Source organism: Myotis daubentonii, chromosome 1 (assembly GCF_963259705.1).
Source record: "Myotis daubentonii chromosome 1, mMyoDau2.1, whole genome shotgun sequence".
Taxonomy (NCBI): domain Eukaryota; kingdom Metazoa; phylum Chordata; class Mammalia; order Chiroptera; family Vespertilionidae; genus Myotis; species Myotis daubentonii.
This window is the reverse complement of record NC_081840.1, coordinates 114,978,970-114,987,026: the sequence shown is the minus strand read 5'-3', so window position 1 is coordinate 114,987,026 and position 8,057 is coordinate 114,978,970.

Genomic DNA, 8,057 nt, shown 5'->3' with positions numbered 1-8,057 from the left:
TTTTAAATATATTTTATTGATTTTTTACAGAGAGGAAGGGAGAGAGAGATAGAGAGTTAGAAACATCGATGAGAGAGAAACATCGATCAGCTGCCTCCTGCACATCTCCCACTGGGGATGTGCCCGCAACCCAGGTACATGCCCTTGACCGGAATCGAACCCGGGACCCCTCAGTCCGCAGGCCGACGCTCTATCCACTGAGCCAAACCGGCTTAGGCTGAATGTTTCTTACATTGATAATAGTCACAACATTATAGATCTTCAGAACTTATTCATCTTATAACTGAAAGTTTGTACCTTTTTACCAACCTTTCCATATTTCCCCAGCCCCAGCCCCTGGAAATCAAAGATGTATAAGGATCCTCTTTTCTCCACATCCTAGTTAGCATTTGTTATCTAGGTTACTTTTTCAAAAAAAGTTTTCTTAAAATATGTTTTTATTGATTTAAAAAAAAATCCTCACCTGAGGATATTTTTCCCATTGATTTTTAGAGAGAGTGGGAGAGGAAGAAACAGAGAGAAACACCAATTTGAGAGAGACACATCAACTGGTTGCCTCCAGCATGCCCCAGACCAAGGCCAGGAGCCTGCAACCCAGGTACGTGCCTTTGACCAGAATTGAACCAAGGACCCTTCAGTCCGCAGGCTGAGGCTCTAGCCACTGAGCCAAACCAGCTAGGGCTATTTTTATTGATTTTTTTTTTTTTTTTTTTAAAGAGAGAGGGAAGGAGAAGGATAGAGAGATGAAAACATTGATGAGAGAAAAATATCTATGGGCTGCCGCCTGCACAACCCCTACCGGGGATCACGCCTGCAACCTAGGCATATGCCCTGATCAGGAATCCAACTGGGACTCTTGGTTCCTGGGTCAGAGCTCAACCACTGAGCCACACCAGCTGGGGTGTAGGTTACCTTTTTAAAAATATTATTTAAAAAAATATTTTTATTGATTTCAGAATGGAAGGGAGAGGGAGAGAGAGCTAGAAATACCAATGGTGAGAATCATCGATTGGCTGCCATCTGCTCGCCTCCTACTGGGAATCAAGCCCACAACCTGGGCATGTGCCTTTAACCGGAATCGAACCATTGGCTGATGCTTTCTTTATCCACTGAGCCAAACCAGCTAGCGCTGTAGGTTATTTTTTAACTGTAAAAAAACAAGGTCATGCTGAAAAGGCTAACCCCTATTTTGTAAAACTACTGTTTGGAATTCTCTGCTATTCTTCCAGTGGTTTTCAACCTTCCTAATGCCATGACCCTTTAATATACTTCCTCATGTTGTGGTGACCCCCAACCATAAAATTATTTTTGTTGCTACTTCATAACTGTAATTTTGCTACTGTTATGAATCATAATGTAAATATCTGATATGCAGGATGTATTTTCATTGTTCGCGACCCACAGGTTGAGAACCGCTGCAGACGGCCTCTTATTCTAAAAAAAAATAACTTTGCTTTCTAGCCTGCTTTAGCCTGCTTGAAAAATAAGGAAGATAAAGTTAGCTGTCTGACCTTGTAGGCCAGAGACTAGATACGCCCATACTCATGCCATGCCAGGTGTATTTTTTAATTGGGTAGAACTGTGTTGTTTTGAAGGCCACTAGCGAGATAACCACTAAGCACACATAGGCCTGGCTCTTTAATAAAAGGGAAGTTCTGCTTGTAGCTTTGCTTAGAATTTGAATTCATTTTTTCTGAGCTCACTGCAGTGAATAAAGTGTGACTCCAAACTCTTTGAGCATTGCTTGATTTATTCTGGTTCTCTGTAACAATGCCTGTGGGTTTTGCTTGTTCAAAACATAACCTTAATGGCAGCTAACTTTGTCAGCATAAGAAACTTTCAAGCTTGTTTGAAATTGTGAAGAATTTTTGTGAGTTTATTTGAGCCCAAACTGTTGACAATTGCCGGGAAGCAAAATCTCAACACATTGGGATAATGTTCCAGAGAATGACAGTTTTGCACCTTATTTTATTTTTAAAAATTTTCAAAAATATATTTACATTGATTTCCAGAGAAGAAGGAAGTGGGAGAGAGCGATAGGAGCATCATTGATGAGAGACAATTATTGATTGGCTGACTTCTGCATGCCCCACACTAGGGATAGAGCCCGAAACCCGGGCAAGTGCCCTGACTGGGAATTGAACTGTGAACTCCTGGTTCATAGGTTGGTGCTCAACCACTGACCTACACTGGCTGGGCAGCACCTTATTTTATACATTGCAATCAAAAGAGGAGACGTACTGGGTTACACGAAATCCACTGGTGATAGATTAGGGAGGCAGGAGAAAGCAAGGGGAGGGGAGAACGAACTCTCCGGGATTGGATAAAAGGTAAAATGATAGATATGCACTTGTTTTACTAGGTGGGTACCTGATAGGTAACAATCAACAATTACCACAATAACAATAACAATGAGGATGTGTGGTCTCCGCCCTGGCCGCCATGCGGCCTTCCCTGAGCTAGTCTGGTTAGCATGTGTCCCCCTTTCCTCCACAACTTTGAGACACTAACCATCAGAAGAGATACTGCACTCATCCTAAGTGGGATATCTCAATCTAACAGACTACACCAGCGGTTCTCAACCTGTGGGTCGAGACCCCTTTGGGGGTCGAACGACCCTTTCACAGGGGTCACCTAAGACCATCGGAAAACACACATATAATTACATATTGTTTTTGTGATTAATCACTATGCTTTAATTATGTTCAATTTGTAACAATGAAAATACATCCTGCATATCAGATATTTACATGATGATTCATAACAGTAGCAAAACTACAGTTATGAAGTAGCAATGAAAATAATTTTATGGTTGGGGGTCACCACAACATGAGGACCTGTATTAAAGGGTCGCGGGATTAGGAAGGTTGAGAACCACTGGACTACACTCTCTGGGGCTGAAGACATTTACAGATGATTCCTTCCAGAGGTCAGGAGAGGAAGAGCATGCGAGCAGACAGAGGCTTTCCGTCCCGGTCAGGGAGAAGGCTTGTGGGCAAGCTGGGTCTCAGCAGCCATCATGCAGCAGCAGTGGACGGGGCTGAGCTTAGGCTCCGGGGGCAGGGTCCTTAATTGCTGGGCCCCAAAGCCGGAGGCTGAAGAAAAGCAGGCGCTGCTAGAAAGCATGGACCGACGAGAGGAAGGGATGTGCCCTGGGAACTATCACCAGAGAGGGGCCTGCCAGACCACTGCTGCGGAGAAAGCGGGACAGCAGGGCCAGGGCCGGGGTCACCAAGCGAGCCGGAAGAGGCGGGGAGCGGGTTGGGAAGGTGTGGCCAAGGGGGTGCAGGGGGCGGGGGGAGAGGCAGGGCCACAGGGGAGAGGCGGGGCCTTCAGGAGGGTGGGGCAGGACTGGCCCGGGAGGCTGAGGGTCCGACAGGGGCTGGGGGAACGAGCGGCCAGCGGGCGGGGGTGCGGCCAGCGGGCGGGGGTGCGGCCAGCGGGCGGGGGTGCGGCCAGCGGGCGGAGGGCGGGGTGGAGAGGAGGGCGAAAGGCGGAGTCATCAGGGCCGGGGGAGGCGGGCCTTTAAAGGACCGAAAGGCAGGACCAGCCCGGCCAGCGTGGGGACCGCCAGGACGAGGCGGTCCAGTCTGGGCTGCGGCCGCCCGCGAAGGCCCCTGCACCCACCGTGGGCGGCCTGCCGCTTCTCCGCCGCTCCCCGCTCGCGGGGTCCCTGGCCGCTGCCGGCGGGGTTGTCATTACATAGGTTATTTGCATTTCGGAGACAAGCCCCAGTGGGCTGACCCTGATTCATATTACATTTAATAAACGAACAAGGGATTAACAAGAGTTGACAATTTGACATAATAAGCATTTACTTCTTGGCCACATCCTGCATGGGGGAAGAGCCTTTAATATACCCCATGGATCAGAAACTTATTTCTTGAGGCGGGTTTTTAAATAGAAGAATAAATCCTAACAGTGGACAGTTACTTATCCAGAATGACACTGTTAGACCTATACATACAAGTGAAACTTACGGGGTATTTTCCTTAAATTTGAATATGTTTTGACTTTCACACGACAGTTCTGCCTAAATGTTTTAAAGTTTTAGGAATTAGTATGACTCCATTATAGCATGGCTATTTATTACATTGACTCTGATCTGCCGTGGAATAAATCACGTCCCAACCCAAAACTTCATACATTAAAATCTGATATTTAAAAGACTTGATCTCAGTATTATTCTCTCTCTTTACACCAGTGTGGCAAAGCTTTCTGTTATATTTAATTTATTTGTTTTGAAATATCACAGTGCATTAGAGTGGTTCGCTTCCAGTAGATAACATTTGAAGGAGTGCTTCCTTTGTTTAGGGACTTCCAGATAGGTGAATGTCACACCCAGGTAGAATAATTGGCAAATTGATTTACTTTTTTGTGAATTTCTATTCTCAAGGCTAATTATTTGAACAGCTTGGCTTTTGGTAGGAAAACAAATACTTTAAATGACATACAGCTTTCATTGACTAAAGTGAGAGAGAATCAAGATAACATTCTTTACTTAAATCATTCTTCCAACAAATAATTATTATTTTTTTTCTGTTAACATTTACTTTTATTATTATTAGTTAAGGTATTACAAATGTGTCCTCATTCCCCCCATTAGCCCCCAACCTCCCCCTACCCCCCGCCCTGCACACTCATGCTCCCATCCCCCTGTTGTCCATGTCCATTGGTTTGGCTTATATACATGTATACAAGTCCTTTGGTTGATCTCTCCCCCTTACCCTCGCCCTCCCCTACTTTCCTTCTGGGGATTGATAGCCTGATTGCTGTTTCTCAGTCTTTGGGTCTGTCCCTTTTCATCAGTCTATGTTGTTCTCTATAATCCACAAATGAGTGAGATCATGTGGTATTTATCTTTCTCTGACTGGCTTATTTCACTTAGCATAATGCTCTCCAGTTCCATCCATGCTGTTGCAAAAGGCAAGAGTTCCCTTTTTTTTTTTTTTTTTACTGCAGCATAGTATTCCATTGTGTATATGTACCACAGTTTTCTAATCCATTCATCTGCTGATGGGCACTTAGGCTGTTTCCAAATCTTAGCTATGGTGAATTGTGCTGCTATGAACATAGGGGTGCATATATCCATTGTGATTGGCATTTCTGGTTTCTTGGGATATATTCCTAGTAGTGGGATCACTGGGTCAAATGGGAGTTCCATTTTTAGTTTTTTGAGGTAGCTCCATACTGTTCTCCACAGTGGCTGCACCAGTCTGCATTCCCACCAGCAGTGCAGAAGGGTTCCTTTTTCTCCACATCCTCTCCAACACTTGTTGTTTGTTGATTTGTTCCAACAAATAATTATTGAACACCTGGTATGTTCTATATGGCCTGAACTATTAACTATTAATTGATATAGGGACACAGGTTAGTTTTGAGAATAAAAGTGTGAACAGGAAAACAATTTGCTTGACGTGATACAAATAGTCTAATACATAGGTTTATGTCTGTTCACCTTGGACTCTGGGAAAGGGCTTAATTTGTAAGAGAGAATGACTGGAAAAGTGTTTAATCTTGTGAGGCCTTCCCTGTGTGGAGGTGGGAGGAGGACAATATCTTCAGCTACGCCTCTTTCCCTTACCATGAATCAGTAAAAGAATACTGAGGACTTTGGAGGTTCAAATGGCAATCTACTTTCATTTTTATTTTGAAGGGGAAATTTAAAGCTTGTGTGTGTGTGTGGTTTAGAAGACTTTTTATATTGCTTGTTTAGATTTTATGATATGAGGGTTGAATATATAACACAATGGGTGCTTGCTAGGGGGTGCTTTATTAGTACATTATGTTATCGCAATTCACATTATTAATAATTAAAATATATTGTGTTACACTATGATTTCTGTATATGACCATTTGAAATCAAAGTGATTCATAGTTTCTTCAGGGATTGCTTTTTAAAGGTAATGAGCCCCCAGAGCAGCCCTGTTTATACAGAGAATTCTGAAGGCACAGGCTGCGTGTGCCTGTTCAAATGAGCCCCTCACTGTACAGTGACAGAGCTCTAATATGTTTTGTGGCACAGCTCATTTCCCAAGGAGGCCATGGCCTGGCATTTAGAAAGAAAAAAAGACAAAACCACTACACATTCATCAACAACATTCTGTTAAAGGAGACAATCTGGAGTCATCATGATGTATGGATGCACAATATTGCATATCACAAAAAGGGTATTTGTTAAATCAGTCATCACAACTAATGTGAAGGGGTGAGATTCATCTATTAAAAGACAAGAGATGTTCAGATTGGATTTAAGAAAAGAAAAAACATTGGACTATGTCCTGTTTAAGGCACAAACATGTGAAACAAAACAAAGAGAAATGTTTAAAATAAGTAAACCGAAAAAATTTGCAAAACAAATACCAACAAAAAGCAGATATAGCTAATGGCAGATAAATAGAATTCATGCAAAAAGGCTTGAAAGAGCAAGTAATATTTCATATCAATAAAAAGAACAATGGCTCAAGAAGATGTATTGCTCATAAAAACTTACAGGTTTAAAGAATGTAAGACAAAACTGTGATGAATAAAAGTAAATTTATAATTCTAAAAATATAGGTAAGCGATTTTTAATATATTTTATCAGAATTCAACATATGAAATATGCAGAAATAAATTAAATGAAAGGAAATTCGAATAATTCAGCTAACATACTTCATCTAAAATACATGTGCTAATCTCCCTACTCCAAAGGAGAAAATGCACATTCTTTTTCTTCATCAAACTAAAAATCACCCATATACACAAAATGGTAGAGTACCTGGTCTTAAGGAGAGAGCATTCAGTCTTTTACCATCTTATATAATCCTTCCTATATAATAAAAGGGTAATATGCAAATTCACCTTATGGTGGAACAACTGGGAACGACTGGTCGCTATGATGTACAATGACCACCAGGGGGCAGATGATCAATGCAGGAGCTGCCCCCTGGTGGTCAGTGTGCTTCTACAGAGGGAGCATTGCTCAGCCAGAAGCCTGCTCATGGCTGGCCAGTGCAGCAGCACTGGTGGGAACCTCTCCCACCTCCGCGGCAGCACTAAGGATGTCTGACTAAAGGCAGGGACTGGGCCTAAGCCATTAGTTGGATATCCCCCGAGGGCTCCAGGCTGCCAGAGGGATGTCTGACTGCCAGCTTAGGCCTGATCCCCGGGGAGTGGGCCCAAGCTGTCAGTCAGACATCCCCTGAGGGGTCTCAGACTGTGAGAGGGCGCAGGCCAGGCTCAGGGACCCCCCCCCCCCCCCCGAGTGCACAAATTTTCGTGCACAGGGCCTCTAGTTAAGTATAATGTTATCTGTAGGGTTTTATGTAGACTTAAAGAAAACACCTTGAGTAAGGCTATTCCTATCTTTCTTAAGAATACCAGGAGTAGGTGCTGACTTTTATCAAATGCTTTTCTGCATTGCTAGATAGGATTGTGTGACTTTTCTTCTTCAGCCTGTTAATATGGTAGATTACAGTAGGTCCTTGGGTTACATTAAAGGTCCGTTCCTATGGCGCAATATAACGCGATTTTCGACGTAAGTCGGAACCCACCTACATAAGCACCTACGTCACTCACATGGAGCACATACACAGCAGTAATGAAGTGAAACAGTAAAAAAAAATTAAAGAAAGATAACAATTCCTGACCTTTACTTGTGGTAAATAAATAATAAAAAACATAAAGCACATATGTACATACGTAGAAATGATAGGAACTTGTTTTTAAAATAAATTAATAGGAGATGGCGACGTAACCATGAAACGACATACGTCAAGTCCGACATAACCTGAGGACTATCTGTACATTGATTTTTCAAATATTGAATCAGCCTTGCATCCCTGAAATAAACTCCACTTGGTCATGGTATATGATTTAAAAATATATATTGCTTAATTTTATTTGCTAATATTTTGTTTAAACTTTTGCGTGTATATAAGTGAGGGATATTGGTCTGTAGGTTCTTTTTGGTTTTTATTTGTACTACTAGAGGCCCAGTGCATGGATTCATGCACCGGTGGGGTCCCTCAGCCTGGCCTGCGCCTTCTCGCAATCCGGGACCCCTCAGGGGATGT